The sequence below is a fragment of the Heterocephalus glaber genome, unplaced genomic scaffold (genome assembly GCF_053883595.1).
Source record: "Heterocephalus glaber isolate CG9 unplaced genomic scaffold, H.glaber_assembly_v1.0 deba00001571, whole genome shotgun sequence".
Classification (NCBI taxonomy): Eukaryota; Metazoa; Chordata; class Mammalia; order Rodentia; family Bathyergidae; genus Heterocephalus; species Heterocephalus glaber.
The window spans coordinates 1,088,665-1,110,158 of NW_028258356.1; the positions used below are offsets into that span (position 1 = coordinate 1,088,665).

At 38.8% G+C, this 21,494-nt stretch overlaps 1 long non-coding RNA gene across 1 annotated transcript in view; it reads left to right on the plus strand.

Annotated features, from left to right (window-relative positions):
- LOC147823648 (uncharacterized) overlaps nt 1–21,034 on the plus strand; it is a 39,873-nt gene extending 18,839 nt beyond the window's left edge. Inside the window, exons 2-3 of the long non-coding RNA XR_015443481.1 lie at nt 15,598–15,725; nt 20,104–21,034. This is a non-coding gene — a long non-coding RNA (uncharacterized LOC147823648). The remainder of the gene's footprint in view (nt 1–15,597; nt 15,726–20,103) is intronic.
- Nucleotides 21,035–21,494: the final 460 nt, after the last annotated feature.

The following is a 21,494-nucleotide window of genomic DNA, read 5'->3' on the forward strand; positions in this document are numbered from 1 at the left end:
CTTTGATTTTGCTCTATAAAACCTCCCCTGTAAGTGAAGTCCATGGTAACCTCACTTTCTGGGTCCCCTCCTGTCTCTCTTAGGAGCTGTTACTCTCTCAATAAAATTTCCTACTCTTAACCTTTTCCTCAGAATTCATTCTTCAATTTTAGGGAACAGGAACTTGGGGCATCGGACATCTAATAGGTTTGGGAGTTACATCTATTCTCCCTATATCACAATGGTTACGCAATGATATCTCATTTTGTTCAATTCACTCATCACTATGGAAACTAAATCCCTTTTCTCGGAGTTAATTGATTATGTATTGCTTTTGTGAATTCATATCCCTGGCTAATTTTTCAATGAGTTATCTTTGTTTCCTTTGACATGTAGTAGTACTTTGTTTATTCTGTATGTTATGCCTTGTTATACTTATTTTCTCAGCAAATATTTTAAGCACTTATGATGCTTGGAGGATACAACAACAAAACAGACTAAAAAAAATTCTTACTTCGTGAAGCATACATTCTAGTGTAGGGAGAGAAACAATAAGCACAATAAATAAGCAAAGTTCATTATGTTATATTTTACCCACTCTTTGATGAATGATGTAGAGAAAAATAAAGCAGAAGAAAGGGATAGAGTGTTCTGGGGCAACTTAAATCCTTTGAAGTCCTTGCCAACAAGATAGCTTGTAAGTAAAATCGTAAAGGTTAAAAAGCAGGCCATAGAGATATTTGGTGGAAGAGCATGTTAGGCAGAAGGACCAATGACTGTAAAGTGTGGAAGTGGCACCATAAACGGTGTGTTTAAGAACTAGAAGGAGAGTACTATGGCCAAAGACAAATGGGAAAAAGGAGAGTCCTGAGACATGAGATTTGCGCAGTAAAGCAGAGTTCATGTAGACCACTATAATGTCTTGTTTTTTCTCTTGGTGAGGTGGGAAGCCAGCTGAGGAAAGGAAAGTTTGAGCAAAGGAGTGTTGCAATCTGATTTAGTGCTTAGAAAGTCTACCAGGGGACAGACAGCTCGGTGACTTCAAACTATTTCAGGTGAGATAATGGTGACCTTGAGGGAGACAGTAAAAAGTAAAAGTGATTAGAGATAGATAAAAGATAACCCAGTATCTATCACCCAGCTGAGGATAGGTAGCATTCTTTAGATACTTGTTGATTAACTTTTGTTTTCCTGCTCTAGAAACTTTTTGGGGGTGGAGGTGTACCAGGGATGAACTCAGGACCTTACACTTGCGAGGCAGGCATCAGAACCACTGAGCTAAATCCCTGGCCCTTTTTATTTTTTATTTTTTTGACAATACTGGGGATTGAACCCAGGGACTCCACACTAAGCTACCTACATCTTCAACCTTTTTTTTTTTTTTGGTGCCGGGGATCAAACTCGGGTCCTTGTGCTTGCAAGGCAGGCGCCAGAACCACTGAGCTAAATCCCCGGCTTTTTTTCCTTTTTGTAAAAAAAGTTTCTGTAATTTTTTTTTTGTATTGGAGATCAAACTCTGGACCTTGCGCTTGCGAGGCAGGCAGCAGCACCACTGAGCTAAATCCAGCCCTGAAAATTTTCTATAGTTTAAAAAAGGTTTTATTAGTACATGTTTGCAGCATATAATGATTACATTCATTGTGAGAAGCTGGTACAGTTACATAACACATCTTTTTTTTTAAACAGGATCTCACTATGCAGTTCAGGTCACTATATAGCTCAGGCTGGCCTCAAACTCATAGCAGTTCTTTTTTTTAACTGGGTATCTAACTCGGGACCTTGCGCTTTCGAGACTCAGCAATTCTTGATGTACATACCACATCTTAATTCTTTTTTTTAAATTTTAGTTTATGAGTACATGTGTGTAGTACGTAATGTTTACATTCCTTGTGGGAAGCTCGTACACACATATAATACTCCTAATTTCTCTTCTTCATCCCCTTCCCCTCCCTCTCCCCCCTCTCCACCCACCTCAGGATCCCCTCCCTCCCTTTCTTTTTTGTTTTTGTATATGTTTGCAGTGTATAATGTTTATAACCCTTGTGTACAGTTCATATATTTGCATAACACACCCCAATTTCTTTTTTCATCCCCTGTCCCTTCCCTCTTCCTCCATCTCTTGATCCCCTTTCCCTTTAGAAACAAACCATCTCCCTATATACTATTACAGTAAGTCCCCGACTTACAAACATTTGAGTTGCAAACTTCCACAGGTGTACTGTATAACACTCACTTTGTTGGATTATGAAGGAATCCAATTTACGAACTTTCTCCCAGAGCAGAACTCATTCATAAGTCAGGAACTGACTTTATTTATTTTTTTTTTTTGCTTTTTTTTTCCCTCTGGGTTTCTCACATAAGAGAAACCATGTGATATTTAAACTTGTGTGTCTGATTTCTTTCACTTAACATTATGTCTCAAGGATCACTCATTTTCCTACAAATTACTCAAGTTTCTCTTTATGGAAAAGTAATACTCCATTGTAAATACCACAGTTTTCTTCATTGATTCATCTATAGATAGACATATAGGTTGCTTCCAAGATTTAGCTATTATGAATTATGCTGCTATAAACATGAATATGTATGTGTTACTGTAATATAATGTCTTTACTTCTTTCAGAAGATACCTAGAAGAGAATAGTTGGGTCAAATGGAATTTCTATTTTCAGTTTTTTGAGGACTCTCCCTAATTTCCATAGTAGTTATACTAGTTTATGTTCTGGGTTTTTTTTGGGGGGGGTTGGTACTGGGACTTGAATTTAGGACCTTGCACTTGGGAGGAAGGTGGCAGCAGCACTGAGCTAAATCCCTGGCCATATTAGTTTACATGCTGTAGAAAAGTTCCTCTTTCCCTGCCACATCTCCAGCATTTGCTATTACTTTATTTCTTCCTCCTCCTCCTTTTTTTTGGTACCAGGGATCAAACTCAGAACCTTGCACTTGCCAGGCAGGCGCAGTGCCACTGAGCTAAATCCCCAGCAATTTTTTTTCAATTTTTTTTTTTTTTGTACTGGGGATCAAACTTGGGTCTTTGGGCTTGCAAGGCAAGTCGCGGAACCACTGAGCTAAATCCCCAGCCCTCCAGCAATTATTTCATTTCTTGATGATGGCCATTCTTTCTAGGTTAGGATGGAATCTTAATCTTAGTGTTGTTTTAATTTACATTTCTCTATTGGCCAGTGATGTTGAGCATTTCTTCATGTATTTATTGGGCATTTGTACTTTTGTGAAGTGTCTCATTTCATTTGGCCATTTTTTGATTGAGTCTTTTATTTTGGGAGGGGGGGTCCAATTTTCTTTTTTTGAATTCTTTGTGTATTCTAGATTCGAGTCCTCTGAGGAATCTCTGGTAAAAAAAATTTTACCCACTCTTTAGGTTGTATTTTCACTCTGTTGATTGTTTCTTTTGCTATGCAGAAGCTTTTAAATTTAATATAATCCCATATTCTGGTCATAGGTTATATGTATTGTAAATATGGTCTGTTTAAGGACTACATTTCATTTTAATGATGTCATTTAAAGTTCTAAATTTTGATGGAATCCCATTTATCAATTTTTTTCTTTATACATCATGTTTTTTGTATCCTAGGTAGTTCTTGCCTACCCTGAATTCATAAATATTTTCCCTTATAATTTCTTCTTAAAGTTTTATACTTTTAGGCTTTCTTATTTAGGTTCATAGATCCCTTCAAGTTATTTTCATGTATGGAAAATAAGGGTTGAGGTTAATTTTTTATATACGGATACCAGGTGTTCTAGTGCCGTTTGCTGAAAACACTATCTCTTCCTCAGCTCTTGAATTGAGTTTATATTCTATAAAATGCTAATGTTAAATAATCTTTCAAAACTCAGTGGACCATATATTTGTGGTTCTATTTCTAGATTCTCTGTTTTATTCCAATGATCTATATGTCTTTCCTTACACCAACACTGCCTTGATTTCTGTAGCTTTAGAAGAAGTCTGAAAATTAGGTACTAAACGTCTTCCAACACTGTTTCTGTTTTTGTTTTTAACATTTCTAGGTCCTTTGTACTCCTACATAACTTTTAAATTTCAATATCCAATTCTTCATTTATAGTAAGTATACACAGACCTGAATTTTTATATATACCTTGTGTTTTCTAATCCTGCTAAATTCAAGTACAAGTTCTAGGGGCTCCTAGAGATTTCTTAGTATTTTCTCTGTAGATGATCATTTCATCTACATATAAAGATTTTGCTTCTGCCGTGCCAATCCTATCCTAGTTGTGTCATTTTATTGCCAGACTATTTTGGTGGGGACTAGGTTTCAAAGTTTAATGGACAGATGAAGAGTAAGCATATCTGCCCTTGTTCCCCATCTTAAGGAGAAAGCATTGTATCTTCTCCATTCATATAAGGCATTCTCGCTGGAAGTATGGAGTACATGTCTTTAATCTGTTGAGAAGGTTCTGTTCTACTTCTTGTCTCCTGATAGCTTTTACCATGAACAGCTGTGGAATTTAGTCCAATACTTTTTCTCCAACTAGTGACAGGATCATATGGCTTTTTCCTTTCCTCTGTTAAAATGATGACTTTTGGGGTGGATCTTCCAATGCTGAACCAACACTGCCATCCCTATAACAAAACCACTTTCTACATCCTGTCACATCTGACTTCCAATAGTTTGTTTTGTTAAACAAATTTCTATCTATGTTCATACCTTTTTCTTCTATTATCTTTATCCAGTTTTAGGATTAGCACAATGTTGAGTTCCTAAAACGAGGGAAGAAGTGTTCCTTCTTTTTTCTGCTTTAATTGTTTGATATAATTCATCAGTTAAAATGTTTATGAGCCTGCTATTGTCATATAGGTAGGTTTTCAAGCTAGGAATGTACTTTCTTTAATAGGTGCTATTCAAATTTTATATTTCCTGCAGAGTTAATTTCATTAAGTTGTCTTACAAGGTACTTCTTAGAAGTTGTCAAATTTATTTCCAAAAAGATTTTTGAAATATGCTTTCTATATCCTTTTAAATTCTGTAAAATCTGTGGTAATGTCTCCTAGATCTTAATATTGTAATTTAAAAAATGTATAACTGATATTGTGTAACAGGAAGAAAAGGTCTAAAAGAGCAGGGGAATTGGGAGGGGTAGGGGAAGGGAAAAAAGGGAAAGGAAAAAATATGAAAAGAGGAAAAAAAATGGAAACAAGGTCTTTGCAAATAGAGAAAGGTGGAGGGGGTGAAGGGAGGGCAAGGGAAGGGGAAAAAAATAAGAACCAAGATACTCCTGTAAAGGCACAAGATCCCAATGATGAATGTAACTGTATTTTATACCAAAAATGTACCAATAAACTTAATGGGAAAAATAAATAAATTTAATATAATCTCATTTGTTGATTCTCAAAACTATTTCTTATTCAATTGGGGTCAGAAAGTTGTTTGGGGTTCTTTTGGCTTGTTTTTGTTTTGTTTTGTTTTTTTGTACCAGAGATCAAACTCAGGACCTTGCACTTGCCAGGCAGGCAAAGAACTGGGTTCATTATTAGTGTATAGAAACACTATTGAGTTTTGTGTGTTGATTTTGTATACTGCTACATTACTGAATGTGGTTACTAATTCTAAGTGTCTTTTGGATCTCCTGTGTAGAAGATCATATCATCTGTAAATAATGCTCATTTAACTTTTTCCTTTCCTATACATGTCCCTTTTATTTCTTTTTCTTGCCTAATTTCTCTTGCTAATATTTCAAGTACTATGCTGAACATGAGCAATGATAGAGGACATCCTTGTCTTGTTTCTGATTTTAGAGGGAAAATTTTCAGTCTTCAGATGTTGGCAATAGGTTTGTCATAAATGGCTTTTATCAGGCTAAGTACCGTCTATACCTATTTTCTTCAGGTTTTTTTTTTTAATCATGAAAGGATGTGGATTTTGTCAAAGTTTTTTTTGTACTTAGTGAGATGATTGTGTGATTTTTGTCCTTGCTTCTGTTTATATGATGTATTACATTTATTGATTTGCATATGTTGAAACCTTCTCAAATCTCTGGGATGAAGCCTACTTGGTCATGATGTATGATCTTTTTGATATTCATTGCATTGTTTGCTGGTATCTTGTTGAGGATTTTTGCATCTATATTCACTAAAAAGATTGGTTTACAGGCTGGGAATTTAGCTCGGTGGTTCTGCCGCCTGCCTGACAAGTGCCAGGTCCCAAGTTCAATCCCTAGTACCAAAAAAAAAAAGAAAGAAAGAAAATCAGAAGGGAGATTTTAAGGCAAATCCAAAGAGTATAGATGTACAGTCTTCACAGAAGGGAATAAATAGTTGTAAACCGTAACTTAACCCATCACAGTGAGTGTAAACATTAAAGAGAAGAACTCCAAAGACCCCTGAGATATTTCAATGTTCAGAAGTCATGGACACAAGGAAAAAATAACAAAAGACACTGAGAAGGAACAGATAGTAAGGTAGTGAGAAAACACTGAAATTCAAGAGCAAAAAGTGCCTCAAGAGGCAATGAGCAATCAACTGTGTTGCATGTTACCAACAGGTCAAGAAGATGAGACTGACATTGCCCATTACATTTAGCAATAGGAAATCTTTGCTGATCTTAAGAAGAAAATTAATGAAATGATGAAGTGGGCCAGGGATGTAGCTCAACAGCATAGTGCCTGCCTGGCAAGTGGGAGATCTTGAGTTTGATCATTTCCCCCACTTCCCGTACCAAAAAAAAAGTCAAAGGGATTAAGAACCCAGGCAATAAACTAGCCTTGAAAGGTTAGAGATGATTGCTATCATTTTGATGTTTGTCCCCTCCCAAACTCATGCTGAAATTCAATTGGAGTTGTAACAGTATTCAAAGGTGGGACTTTGAAGAGATTATTAAGCCTTGAATAGATTAATGCCATTATTGCAAAAGTAAGCTCCTTATAAAATGCCCCCTTTTGTCTCTCATTCTTTCTTCTCTTTTGCCATGGGATGGCACAGCAAGAAGGTCCTTACCACTAGACATGGTAGTGAAAACCTGCAATCCCATCACTCAGGAGGCAGAGGCAGAAGGATCATCACAAATTTGAGGTCGGCCTATGTTATATAATAAGGCCCTGTCTCAAAAAAAAAAAAAAAAACAAAAGAGCTGGACATAGTGGTACACACCTGTAATCCCAACATAAGGGAGGCTGAGGCAGGGGTTTGAGGCCAGCTTAGCCTATATAATGAGTTCAAGGCCAGTCTAAACTACATAGCAAGAACCTGCTGGCTACCATCCTAGCCACAGATAAAATAAATGGACAGCTCCATGAGCAGTATTGTAGCCCTAATGAAAAACTGCTCCTAATGCACGTAAGGATTTGATCCTAGCTAGTGGCCTGGCTGGAAAGCCAAAATGACTTTAGACATTGAGCATCTGGCTCCACATCCCTAAAATGTCTGTGTTTCCCCAAGTGCTGAATATACACTGGGGACGGACATATTGACTGATGCTCAGCTTGGTACCATGAGGGAAAATTCTGTTTACAAATCAGCATGGTTACCTAAAGGCCTTGAGGTACGACAGACTATTTTACAGCTGGAAGAAGCTGGGATGATACGACCTGCACACAGCCTTTCCAATTCACTGGTTTGGCTGTTCAGAAGTCAAATAGGACTTAGTAAATGACTGTGAGCTACCAGGAACTGAACAAAGTGACTCCTGCATTGCACAGAGGGCAGACAATAAACTTTTCAGGTGTTGACACAAGGCTATGTGTACAGCCCAACTCTGTGTTATGGGTTGCTGGCCCGGGACTTGGCCACCTGGACCAATCCATACTCTGTGTCTTTGTTCCATTATATTGATGATATTATGTTAACCTCTGATTTTAAGACAAGGTCCAGAACTGGCTTGTCTGTCCAATTATGTTAACCTCCAATTGCCTTACAACTCTGAACGCCACTGTTCACCGTCTAAAAAAGCTTTGTTGCCCTGGGGATGGGCCAATAGCAGACAAGGTAAAAGCTTTGCTGCCCTAGAAATGGGCCATCTGACGACAGGGTTTCAGAGAACTGGCCTTGTCCAACTCATAGGTGTTGTCTGGTCAAAAAAGATAAACATAATTCCAGATAATCCAAAAAGGGAACAACATGAGACTAGGTTTTAGATGCAGCAAAAGCTGTCTCCAGGACTCAAAAAGTGGCAGTCACACAAACCCTCCAAGTCATTGATTCTACCTTGCCTTTTACTCTAACTATAAATGTAGATGAGGTTAGGTTTGGCAAAGATTTGTGACAAGACAAGGGGAACAGAAGCACCCCACTGGCTTAGGAGCCAAGAATTGATATTCTCTAATGAGAAACGGTTAGCAGCGATGTGCACTGCTCTGCACCCCGATTGGGAAACTGTTAGTGGCAATGAACACACTCTGCACACCTGTGAAAGAATCACGCAGCAGCAGACCATGGAAATGCAGCCTAGATGCCAGATAGGAAATTGGATCTGGGAACCCATGACGTTGCACTCACCTCTCATGACTTTGCTCTATAAAACTTCCTCAGAGAGCTGGGGATTTAGCTCAGTGGTCTTCCTCAGAAAAGTGAGCTCGCTGGCAACCTATTGGAGACCCTTACTGTCTCTCGGGAGCTATCCCTATTTCCTATTCTTATTCCCTATTCCTATTCCCATTCTTATTCCCCAATAAATTTTCCTATTCTTATCTTCTGTTTTTCCTTAGAATTCATCCTTTGACTTCGGGGAACATGAACTCAGTGTATCTGACATCTAGCCAGCTGGGAGTTATTTTATTTTCCCTATATCATTGGAGGTCAGTGGGAGTAGGTGAAAATTCTTCTTTGATTGCTCCTATTATTCAATAGAAATAAAATACAAGTCATCAGTTGCAAGTGAAGATGAGAAGTTATCAGAGACTTGAAAGTCAGAAGAAAGTACAACAGTTTCTCTCTCTCTTTCTGTCTCTTTCTTTCTTTCTTTCTTTCTTTCTTTCTTTCTTTCTTTCTTTCTTTCTTTCTTTTCTTTCTTTCCATGTTTGCAGTATATACCAGTAGGTAAATGAATGAAAACTGGAATGAACTAGGGAAAAATCATGAGTAGTAGGCAGTATTAAGGCCCACTTGAGGATCATGGTGGTCGTGTGTTTTTTCCCCCCACCACATTCAGTTACAGAGGTGCTGGCGTAGAGTTAAATAGAGAGTTCAAATTATACCAGTAGCAAACAGGCAGAAAGTTAGATGTAAGTGGAATTTACAGAATATAAATAAATAAATAAATAAATAAATAACAGGAATAAGACAAGGAAGTTTACATTGTATATAAGTCAAAATGGTTGATCATAGAATTTAAGTAAATTAGGAAAATAATGGAAGTTGTAGGGCTGGGGGTGTAGCTGAGTAGGACAATGTTTGTATAGCATACAAAAGGCCCTGGATTCCATCTCCAGCATGGAGGGGGGAGCAACAGTTGGGACATGACAGGTTAGGAAGCAATAAAATGCTTGAAGTAACAATAGATTATACAGCCCCATAAATATATTCTCTTGTGGTTTTGTCTGAAAGTGTTATAGGTTTGATTTTCACATGTAAGTTTTAACTCGAGTTTAATTTAATGTATGGTATGAGATAAAAAAAATTTTTTTGTCTTTTCCATATAAGTAACCTATTTTTCTAGTACCACTTACTCACAACCCAATCTGTCTTCCACATTTTCAAACTAACATCACCCCTCTGTCTCTCAGTGTTACTACTGTCATAATAGTTTCCCCATTAATGTGGCTCTGTACTGGGTTTTCTATTCCATTCCACTGATGTATTAGCTATTCCTGGACTCACGACATATTGTCTTAATTTCTGTACTTTATAACATCTTTCCATCTTTTCCATTTGAAAGAATTAGCTGAGTATAAGAATTTTGATTTGCTGGTAATGGTATTGCTTTAATTTTTTGAAGATATTGCTGCATTATCTTAATTAAATCTATTGTTTCTTTTTTTTTTTTTGGTACTGGGGATTAAACTCAGGACCTTGTGCTTGCAAGGCAGGCGTGGTACCACTGAGCTAAATCCCTGGCCCCAAATCTATTGTTTCTGATGAGAAGTGACTTATCAATCTAAATTACATTAGATTTTTAAAGTAATCATCTCTATATCCCAGGTGATTTTCATTTTATTTTAATGTACATAGTTTTGAATTGATACTGATTTATCCTGCTTGATAGTGTGTGTGTATGTGTTCCAATTCTACAATTATTTATTTATTTATTATTTCTGTAAATATTGTTTCTTCACCATTCCCTTCATTCTTCTGGAATTTTTATTGCATATAGGTTGAAGCCTCTTAATCTATCTTCCACATTTTCCAACTAATGTCACTAAACATCAGATACAGATAGATAGATGTTTATATATAATCAGAAATATACATACATATAGTACAATTTATACATAGAGAGAGAGACAGAGAGACAGATACATAATCTCTTTGGCTTTCTGTTGCATAGTCTAGATCAGTGATGGTGAACCTTTTAGTCAATGATAACAAACAGCCGGCTGCAGCACCTGTGCCATAGGTTTGCCATCACTGGCCTAGGTGAATATCTCTGCACTGTCTCCCAATTTAATAAGATACTCTCCAACTGTACCTAGTCTACAGTCTATCTTAAGGTTTTAATGGCTATAAAAATGTTTAACTCTATTTGTTTCTAGCTGCTGCTGCTGTCTCCTCCTTTGCCTCCTCCTCCTCCTTCTTGCCCAGGTTGGTCTTGAACTTGTGTGCTCAAGTGAGCCTCCAGCCTCAATCTCTTGCACAGCTGAGAGTATAGGCATGAATCACCATGCCTGGCTTTAGATGCTTGTATTTTATATCCAGATGGTTTTTATTTTATTTATACTTTCTAAATAAATTCTTCTTCATTCTGATAGAAAAAATTCCCTTATTTATATCTTGAGCATTATAAAATATTTATTTAAAAGAGGGCCAGGGATTTAGCTCAGTGGTTCTACCGCCTGCCTCGAAAGCTAAGGACCCGAGTTCGATCCCTGGTACCAAAAAAAAGAATTGTCAGCTGGGCCTGATGACACACGCCTGCAATCCCAGCACTCAAAAAGCTGTAGCAGGAGGATTGCCACATGTTTGAGGCCAGCCTAGGCTACATAGTCAGTTCAAGGCCAACCTGAACTACATAGTGAAACCCTGTCTCAAAAAAACAAAAACTGTCAGACTGTTCTATAAATTAATTTAATTCATGTACCAATTATTTACTGTATATCACAGCCTTTGGGGGAAGTACTGGGAATCGAACTCAGGACCTTGCACTTGTGTCACTGAGCTAAATCCCCAGCCCCCAATTATTTAAAACTTTTTCTTAGCCTTAGTTTTATTGTCATGTTTTAGAATTTAGATCTTTTGATTCATTTTAAGGTGCGCGCGCGTGTGTGTGTGTGTGTGTGTGTGTGTGTGTATGTGTGTGTGTTCTGTTTTTGTTTTGACTTATTTTCTTCCCCCAGTTCCTGTGCTCTTGCCTCTAAATCTATTGTTACCTTCTCTTTATTTATTTATTTTTTTGGTACAAAGATCGAACTCAGGACCTTGGGCTTGCCAGGCAGACAAGGCACCACTGAACTGAATCCCTGGCCCTTTCCCTCTAAATCTAGCTGTTTTATGGCTGCCTCCACCTCCACCCAACTCTGGCCCCTCAACCCAAAGCCAGGTCTTACAAAGCCATTTCAAAATTGCTGTATTAGAATAATATCAGAGGTGTGCAGAGCCAAACACTGAGAGAGCGGTCAACTTTGTTCAGTTGTTATTTGCTATGCATTTATCCTTCTAGCTCCTCATGTCCACAGCTCCATATAATGTTATGGACTCAGGAAGAGTGGTGACACCAACTTTGGTTTTTACCCACTCATTACAAGTAGATTTGGAGAAGTTGGGGTTCCTCAGTGTCATCTTGACCAGAAGCCTTGGTTATTTTATTTATTGTTTCTGTTGTTGTTGTTGTTGTTGTTGTTGTTGTTGTTGTTGTGCAGACAGGGTCTTACTAGGCAATTCAGGTTGTCCTTAACTTGCTATGGTAGCCCAGACTGGCCTCGAACTCTCAGTGATCTTCCTGCCTCAGCCTCCCAAGTGCTAGGATTACAGGCATGTGTCACCATGCCCAGCTAAGTCTTGGTACCTCTATATTTTCAGTTTTTAAACATTCAACTCTTTCATTGACCTAGATTTAATTTTGATGCAATTTGAAATCTTTTCCTCCAAATATTTAACCATTTGTCCTCACATCATTTACCAAATTATTTATTAAATTGCTAATTTTGTGACTGTCACTTTTTAAATAGCCTCTAATTCTGTCTTGTCTCTTGTGTTCCCATCATTACTACACAGCTTTAGGTCACCATAATCCTGCCAGCTTTCATCTAGATTACTGGTATGGCCTTCTAACTCTTTCATAGTCTTCAGTCCCAGAACATAGTGCAGATAAAATGACCTCTGTGTTACTATCTCCATAAAATCTGTCAATGGCCACCCCATTCCATCAAGATGAGCTGCATAATGAGCATCTAAGACCATCCTATCAGTTTAATGACCATCCTATCAGCTTATCTCTCCAGCTACATCTGCTGCCACTTATCCCACTTATCCTCAATCCTATACTCCATCCCGGAGGCTATTTCTTTTCTAGTGCTGGGGATTGAACCTAGGGCCTTGCAGGTGCTAAGGGTGTGTTCTACTGCTGAGCTACACCCAAAGGCTGCCTTAAGGCTTTCAGAATGCCTAACATGTCATGTTCCACTCATTTCCCGGCAGGTGCTCTTCTCTGCCTCTTCCCTACTCCACTATATCTTCCATGACCAACTCATCCACAGCCAGCAGGTTTCACCTTTTGCTATCTTCTTTGAGGCTAGAATAAGGACTTCTCCTATATGATACTATATTGTCCACTATTTCCCTCAATAACAACACTAATTATACAGTTACAATTTATTTACTTTCCAGTTTGCTTCTCTGTTAGCTTATAAACCATGTGAGATGAAATTTTTGTTTTCCTTCTTAATCCCTAGCACCTAATGGATAGTAAATTTCTTTCATACATTTTTATTTTTAATTGATATATAGTCATATATATTCTGAGTATTTTTTGAATTCAACAAAAACATATCAACTATACAGTACACACTAGACAGTATGCTAGGCAATGGGAATACATAAGAAAACAAGAAGTCGGGAGTACTGATGCACACCTGTAATCCCAGCACTCAGGAAGGAGGATGAGGCACGAGGATTGCTGTGAGGCCAGCTTGGGCTCCATAGTGAGTTCAAGGGCAGCCTGAACTACATAGTGAGACCCTGTCTCAAAAACAAAAAAAAAAGACAAAGAATAAAAGAATGAAACAAATGGAGTCAATCATGTGAAAAGCTGAAAGAAGAGCATTCCAAGCTAAAAGAAGAGCAGGTGCAAAAATCATGAAATAGGAAAGATCTTGGTGTGTTCTAGGAATGTTGATTGAGAGAATATTATAACTACAGAGTTGCAAGTGATACCTAGGATAAGGTACATGTTATGAAGTTGGAGACCTTATGCAAGTGGCCAGATCATGCAGGGTCTTTTGAGCCATAGCCAAAAAGTATTTGTTCAACCAGGCTAGAAATCTCAGAAGGGTTTCAAGGAGAATGGCATGATCGCTTTTCCTTTTCTTCTCTTCAGCACCTTGCATGGTTTCAGCCAGAAGAGAGGACTATATTTTTGTTGAATAATTTCAGAAAATTCAAGTTTCAACTCTGTCTCTATCTAGAACTTATTTTTTTTAGCCAACTTGTAGAAAATTCTAGTATGTTATGAATATCATTCTTTCCCCTGTCGACATTGTCATGGCTTTTTATTTGCCATGTATCTTTATTTTTGACTTATAGAAATGTTTAATTAAAAAATAAAATAAAATAATTTAAAAAAATAACCTGGGGCCCTTACGAAGAGCAAAGGCTTCCAGAACACTTCCCTGGACTCAGGGGAGCCACTGCAGCCCCAGAGTTTGTATTTTAAAGAGTAGCCTTGGAAATGGGGAGAGAGAACAAAAGTGAGGATAATGATTAGAGAGCTTCTCCCTCCTTCCAAAGACAAATTGAAGGACAGAGAGAAATGAGGCAAGAGATTGTGCCCAAAGGGCACAGGCCTGGTGGTACAGGCCTGTAATCCCAGCACTCTGGGAGGCAGGGGCAGTAGGACTGTAAATTCCAGCCCAGCCTGAGCAATTCAGCAACTTGTCTTAGTGGAGCCCTGTCTCAACAACAACAACAAAAAGCAGCTGGAGATGCAGCTGAGAGGTAGAATGCCCCTGGGTTCAATCCCTAGTACTGGAAAAAAAAAAGATGAAGAAGGGAGAAATGGCAAGCTATGTCCTGCGTGCAGAGAGAATGATGGAACACATGCTTGGTTCCTAACGGAAATGGTCTGGCATGGAGAGGAAAGCAGTGTGTAATGGATCACTTAGTTTGTCAGAATATTCTTCAGCGTTACTTCAGGAGGCTGGGTGCTTGCAGCATTTTGCAGTCGGCTGCTGTATCTGCAGGTCCCACACCCAAAGTTTCAACCAACCTCAGTAGAAAATTAGTTACAGTTGTGCCAAAAAATCATGTTTATACCGAATATACACAGGCTTTTAAACAACACAGTCTAACAATTATCTATACAGCATTTACACTTGCCAGGGATTTAGCTCAGTGGTTCCGGCGCCTGCCACGCAAGTGCAAGGTCCCAAGTTCGATCCCCGGTACCAAAAAAAATACCAAAAAAAAAAAGCACTTACACTTAAGTAATCTAGAGATGATTTTAAATATATGAAAGGAAGTTTCCAGGTTAAAAAAAAAAAGCAAGAAATGTTAAGTTTTTGTGGTTAAATCTACGAATCCTAGCTGGGTGTGGTCCTATCATCCCAGCACTCTGGAAGGCTGAGGCAGGAGGATCACAAATTAGTGCCTAACCTTGGCAATTTAGTGATCTTAGCAAGATTCTATCTCAAAAATTAAAATTAAAATAAGGGCTGGGGATATAGTTCAGTATAAAGTCCCTGGGTTCAGTCCCTGGTACCACAGAAAAGCAAATATAACAACAAAACTACTAATCTTTGCTCTAGTGAGTCTCCTCTTGTTTTTAAATTTAGCAAGACCCTTCTTTTGCACATTTTTTATTTTATTGGTACATTTTAGATATACATAATGATCACATTCATCATAGGGAATTTGTACCTGTACATGATATAGCTTGCTGCTTTTTTTTTCTCATTCCCTTCCCCCCACATTCTATCTAGAGTGTTTGTTTGTTTGTTTGTTTTTGAGACAGTCTTGCTATGTAGTTTAGGCCAGCTTTGAACTCACTGTGTAACCCAAGCTGGCCTTGTAGCAATCCTCCTGTCTCAGCCTCCAAAGTGCTGGGATTATAGATGTACACCACCATGTCTGGCTCTATCTAAAGATTTAATACATAGGGGCTGGGGATTTAGCTCAGTGGTGCTTCACCTGCTTGGCAGGCACAAGGTCCTGAGTTCAATTCCCAGTACTGAGAAAAAAAAATTTAATAAACACTTATACTGCAATTTTCTTTTTTTCTCTCCCTCTCCTTTCTCATCCCTCTCCCTTTCTTATGGTTTTTTCTCCTCCTTCTTCTTTAGGATATGCCTCAAGGCCAACTTTAAAGAAACAACATGAAGCCAGGCATGGTGGCACACACGATAATCCCAGCTCTCACAGGCTAAGGCAGGAGGATCTCTGCAAATTTGAGGCCAGCCCTGGCTACACTGTGAGTTCAAGATAAGCCTGAACTACTTAGGGAGACACTGTCTCTGAAAAACAAAAAACAGAACAATAAGCTAGTCCCAGTCACTTTGGCTTCTTGGAGGGTCTTACAGACCAAGAAAAATGTAAGATCAGGATGGGTTTCTCTAGACCACAACCCTCTCCTTCCCCCTCCTACATAAAACACAGTTCACTGTCAAGCTTCCTAATATGTATACGTATATGTATGTATATTTGACATTTCATAAATGGTTGAAGTGAAAAGTGGCCTTTAGATATTCAGTATATAAATTTAGCCATTTCTACAGAGAAAGTGAAAAAAATATATGGCCCAATCCTGGTCAGATGCTTCTTGTTTACCCTCACACCACGGGGCTCTGTTCTATGTCATTTCCTGTGAAGTCAGTGGGAGCTCTATGCAAGACAGCACCGCGAACACCAGCCTCCACACATGAAGGTGAGAACCACCAGTACGGTGATTGTCCGGCACTGCGGTGGCGGGAACATTGGTCTAACACACTTGGTGGCTACCCTGCAGATCCCACTGTCTGTGACTGCTTTGTTCACCCAGAGCAAACAAGAACTTTTTGAATCTTGACATACAAGGGCTCATTCAGCAGAGCATCCCCTGTTCTGAGAAGACGTACAGTGCTGGGCAGACCCTGCCAGCCAGCACACTGAGGGAATTTCTCTCACATTCTTTCCATCTGTACAGAGTCTGTGTTCAAGATCCCAAAATGATTTTCTATAGATTGGAAAGATGTATAAATATTTTCATGTGTTTGTACTCACATAGAATGAAGGGCATACTTCAATCATATAAAAGTAGCCAGGCCTTTTCAATGTGGAAAGAAAGAATTCTTTATCCAGCTGGGGATCTAGCTCAGTGGTTTCGCTGCCTGCCTGGCAAGCGCAAGGTCCTGCGTTTGATCCCCTGTACCAAAAAAAAAAAAGAATTGTTTGCAAATTTTAGCTGAGGAGGGCACTTGGTAAAAAGCAGAATAATAGAGACAACAAGACATTTTGACATGGAGAACATATTGAAATGAAGAGTCATATGAATTTGCTTCCTATCTCAGGAGCATTATTTTGTCCATTGGTCTATAAAGTCTTTCTCCACCACCATCATAATGGCTTATGTGACATTTATTAGAAATGCAAATGAAATGATGGCTTCAAGTTATTCTACCAACACTGGAATGAATAGAGGTCAAAGTGCAAATTGCCCAAACTGACTTTTTTCCACCCAGCCCACTTATTCTCTAACTGTGTAATAATGGTGTCTCCTACCTGAATCCTTCCTGTAACCGTTGTGCTCCTGTCTCTATGGCTTTGCTTAAGCGGTAGTACACACCCTCCCAGGTTAGGACGCCAGCATTCTGCACCTGGGGTTTCTCCTGATGGAGAGCAATGGAACAGACCCAGTATTTTCAACTTAAATTTTTGAATTCTTTTTCAGAAAACCTGTATACGCAGGTTACTGAATAGACAATACTTGAGGTCTTAGGACTGGATGAGATCCAGGGGGGGGAGTTGTAGATGAAAGAGAAGAGACCAAGTTCCCTAACAATCCAAATTGAAGAGATTGAGGAGGACAAAAACAGGAAGACATGTCTTAGAGGTCATGCTATAATAGTACAGAAGGAGCTGCATCATTCTTTGAAGTAACAGTTATATTGTAATATAAAACATTTTTTCACTGTGTGAATATGCCTTAATTTATTTAAGCAGCCCTCCACTAATATTGTAGTTCCTAAACTGATTGTATCAATCAGCTTCTCTGTTGCTGAAACACAATACCGGTCACTCACAACTAAAAGGAGGAAAGATTTAATTTACCTCATGGTGTCAGGGGAGTCAGTAATCCCAGTATTCTGAGAGGCTGAGGCAGGGGGATCACAAGTTCAAGCCCAACCTGGCCAATTTAGCTACTTAGCAAGACCCTATCACAAAACTAAGAAATTAGAAAAGGGGAAAGGGGGGGCCAGATGCAGGAAGCTGGATAGGTAGTTCAAAGCAAAAACTCTGGGTTCAATCCCCAGGATTGAAAAAAAAATTAAACATTACTAGATATGGGTTTCGAGGTGACTTTAATTAATTAATTTCCTTGCTGTACTGGAGTACTGGAGATTGAACCCAGGGAATGCTAAACTACATTCCCAGCCCTATTTATTTACATATTTATCTATCGGTACCAGGGATTGAACTCAGAACCTTGCGCTTGTGAGGCAGGCGGCGGAACCACTGAGCTAAATCCCTGGCCCCTTTTTATTCTTTTAATTTAAAAATAGGGTCTCATTAAGTTGCCCAGGCTCAGTTCCAACTTGTGATCCTCATGTCTCAGCCTCCCAAATAGCTTGGATTACAGTTATGCACCACTATGCACTGCTAATTTTTAATTTATTTTTGATGCGTTCCTGCGTTTTATTTTATTTTTTTCCCCCATTAACTTTATTGGTACATTTTAGGTATAAAATACAGTTACATTCATCACTGGGATCTTGTACCTTTACACGAGTATCTTGGTTCTTATTTTTCTTCCCCTTCCCTTGCCCTCCCTTCACCCCCTCCACCCTTTCCCATTTGCAAAGACCTTGTTTCCATTATTTTTCCTCTTCTCATATTTTTTCCTTTCCCTTTTTTTCCCTTCCCCTACCCCTCCCAATTCCCTTGCTCTTTTAGACCTTTTCTTCCTGTTACACAATATCAGTTATACATTTTTTAAATTACAATATTAAGATCTAGGAGACATTACCACAGATTTTACAGAATTTAAAAGGATATCGAAAGCATATTTCAAAAATCTGTTTTGAAATAAATTTGACAACTTCTAAGAAGTAACTTGGAAGACAACTTAATGAAACTAACTCTGGAAGAAATATAAAATTTGAATAGCACCTATTAAAGAAAGTATATTCCTAGCTTGAAAACCTACCTATATGACAACAGCAGGCTCATATACATTTTAACTGATAAATTATATCAAACAATTAAAGCAGAAAAAAGAAGGAACACTTCTCCCCTCATTTTAGGAACTCAACATTGTGCTAATCCTAAAACTGGATAAAGATAATAGAAGCAAAAAGTATGAACATAGATAGAAATTTGTTTAACAAAAGTAGTCCTTAAACAGACCATATTTACAATGCATATAAGCTATGACCAGAATATATAAAGAATTCTTACAGCTCATTAATAGACAACCCAATTAAAATGTAGACATAAGAAGATGATAAATAGCCAGTATAGCACAAGGAATGGTGTGCAACTCTAGAATCAGAAAAATACTAATCAGTACAATAATAAGATTGAATTATACACTCATTAGGGAGATGAAGTTAAAAGTTTTAAAAGCCTTGTCATGACTTTTTCTTTTTGTTGGATTCTTCCCCTTTGCGTTTAATTTGTCACACCCAATGGATTCATTCTGCTGGGTTTCCTGGGGTTGTGATCCTCATTGTCTTTTCCTAGGGTATTGTCTAAAATTGTCTGGAGTGCCGGTTTGGTATTCATGAAGTTCCTGAGGTGCTCTTTATCATGAAAGTATCTTATTTCTCCATCAATTTTGAAAGATAGTTTTGCAGGGTACATCAATCTGGGTTGGAGGCTGTTTTCCTTTAGAGCTTGAAATACATCACTCCAAGCTCTTCTTGCCTTGAAGGTTTGCATTGAGAAGTCAGCTGTGATTCTGATGGGCTTTCCTTTGTATGTGATTTGTTTCTTTTCTCTCACTGCTTGTAGAATTTTGTTCTTCTGTTGGATTTCTGGAATCCTAACTATTATATGCCTATGTGTAGATTTTTTTTTTGATTAAGGCTAGCTGGAGTCCTATATGCCTCACTTATCTGTATGTCAAGTTCTTTTCCCCTCCTTGGGAAGTTTTCTTCCATCACTTCTGTGAACAGTTTTTTTATGTCATCTGCATTCTCTCCTCTTTCTTCATTGACTCCAATCATTCTTATATTATTCTTCTTTGCATCGTCTAGGAGCTGCTGGATTGATTTCTCGTGTTCCCTTACAATTTTAAAGCAATTTTTCTTTTCCTCCTCACTAATTGCAATCTTATCTTCTACATGTGAAATTCTATCCTCACATTGGTTCATTCTGCTGCACAGACTTTCGATGGAGTTTTTAGTCTCTTGGAAATCTGTTTGTATCTGTTTTATGGATTCCATTTGTTTCCTATGTTGGGATTCCATCATGTATTTAATTCTATGTATTCTCAATTTTAGAATATTTTTTCTCTTTCCCCACAAAAATATGTTTACTTGAAGTCATTTTCTTTAAGCTTATGTAGTACAATGATTGGTGCGCAGAGTTACTTCAGAAGGTTGGAAAAGTCCCATGTATTGGCCCTCAAATTAATAATTTCATTTTTTTAGAGAGAAGCTCAGCTGGTCCCAGCACCCGGAAGGAAGCTCCCCGCCTCCATCCCAGGCTCCCAGGGCAGAGAAGCTCAGCCAGTCCCAGCACCTATAAGGAAGCTCCCCTGCTGCCATCCAAGGCTCCTAGGGCAGAGAAGCTCAGCTGGTCCCAGCACCTGGAAGAAAGCTCCCCCACCACCATCCCAAGCTCCTAGGGCAGAGAAGCTGAGCCAGTCCCAGAACCCAGAAGGAAGCTCCCCTGCTGCCATCCCATGCTCCTAGGGCAGAGAAGCTCAGCTGGTCCCAGCACCTGGAAGAAAGCTCCCCCACCACCATCCCAAGCTCCTAGGGCAGAGAAGCTGAGCCAGTCCCAGAACCCAGAAGGAAGCTCCCCTGCTGCCATCCCATGCTCCTAGGACAGAAAAGGTGAGCTGCGTGGGTGCCAGAAGCACCCCCCCCCCAGAAATGAGAAAACACATAAACAAGCCTCAAAAACAGAGTTCCAGATCACCTACAGCAAGCCCAAAGGGAAATGAGATGGAACAATCTGATACTCAACCACCTGGACTCTCTGAACTGGCAACAAAAGAGGATCTGGGAAAAATGAAATCAGAAATAATTACTCAGATAACAGCAAAGATTTTTCTCATGGTGCAAGACATGATTAATAAATCTAGAGAGAACACAGATAAAAAAATAGAGGATCTTTCCTGTGTTTTAAAAATGCCCCTCAGGGGAGGGGGCTTGAAGAGGGGAATGGGATAAAATAAAATAAAATTTAGTTTTTAAAAATGCCCCTCGGGGCCGGGGATTTAACTCAGTGGTTTCGCCGCCTGCTGTGGAAGCGCAAGGACCCAAGTTCAATCCCCTGTACCAAAAAAAATAAAAATAAAAATGCCCTTCAATAAAAATGTAGTTTTTGTGGTGAACTACATAGCAAGACCCTGTCTAAAACATAAACTTTTAAAAAAGATGTTTTTAAAGAAGCATACTTTTTTTAATTTTAATTTTTTTTTTCTTTGGGGACAGGGTCTTACTTTGTAGTTCAGGCTGGCTCTGAACTATGTATCCCAGGCTGGCCTTGAACTCTTGGCGATCCTCCTGCCTCAGCCTCCCAAGTGCTGGGATTACAGGTGTGCACCACCATGTCAGGCACATTTTTTTTTTAATTTTTTGTTTAGCAGGGCTGGGAATCAAACTCAGGGCCACATGTATGCAAGGCAGGAGCTCTTCCACTGAGCTACTCTCCCAGTCTTTAAAGAAGCACACTTTGGGGGCCGGGATTTAGCTCAGGTTCCAGTGCCTGCCTCACAAGCTCAAGGTCCCAGGTTCGATCCCCAGTACCAAAAAAAATAAAAAATGAAAAGCACACTGTATGTTGCTTCACAGTTAGAAAATAAGCTTTGTTT